Genomic DNA, 1,045 nt, shown 5'->3' on the forward strand with positions numbered 1-1,045 from the left:
CTTCTCCTCTGAGATTGAGGTTTTATAAATCAGTCAGTTAAAGAAGGGCAGTTTATGGCAGGAGCTCACTTACCTTTTCAGCGGCGGTGTCACCTCTTGCCCCTGACTTCAAAGGGTCGCGTTCAAGCGACGGCATTGCATCAGAAGAAAAATCCCCTGACATCACGTTCATCATTTTGAAATGACAGCATCAGTCTCCAAACTTTATGTGCCACATTGTAATTTCCCTCAGAAGGTGCAAATATAATGCTGAGTGACTGGCTCGTTTAAACTCACGCTGACCGATATCCGCAAATTTTAGCTGCATGTGAGCATGACGATATTGCATGGACCTTTATTTTAGAGACAGTGCATGACGTGACTCTCCGCCATGTTGAGCGCTGCTCATCGCTTTGCCTGAAACGAGCTGGACTTTCCCTGTTCTCCTCTAGCTTGTTCATCTGGGGGTTTAAAATATTCAGTATTTTCGCAGGCCCTGGAAGTTGTACGATTTGGGGCTGGGAAGTGAAGCATAGAAAATCCGTGTGAGTCAGTGATTTCAATCAATGTTAAGGCAAGACAACTAACTGATTGTTCCTCTTTTTTCTCTTTATGGAAGTAGAAAAAATACCCAGCAAAAGAATTGAAGTTAAGTGGTTTAGGTGGATTTTAAATATTAACTGCGTATTTAAATGTCTGAGATGATATTTTGGTTCCCTTTTGCCAGGTTCTTTGCTTCCGTTTTACCTAGTGTTTTGTGAATTGGGGGAACATTTGTTGCCACGTATTTAAAACTCTACATGCTGGTGCCGTAAACCTCGCTGAGGGCCCAGATTAAATCACCTTCTGCTCATCACTCAGTCCACAGTTCGAGACGTCTCAGCACTCAACGTTTCATAGGAACACAACTGCTGCATGGAGTGCCCTGTCTGCCACAACATGTTTTTTTTCTCTTTTCAATAACAGCCATGAGGGTTTAAAAGCGTTTGGTTAACGGTTAAATCTGCTCAGACTGTTTAGGGTTCAAACACTTTGCTGTAGTGGTCAAAACAAACAGGAGCCTCTG

Source organism: Betta splendens, chromosome 4 (assembly GCF_900634795.4).
Source record: "Betta splendens chromosome 4, fBetSpl5.4, whole genome shotgun sequence".
Classification (NCBI taxonomy): domain Eukaryota; kingdom Metazoa; phylum Chordata; class Actinopteri; order Anabantiformes; family Osphronemidae; genus Betta; species Betta splendens.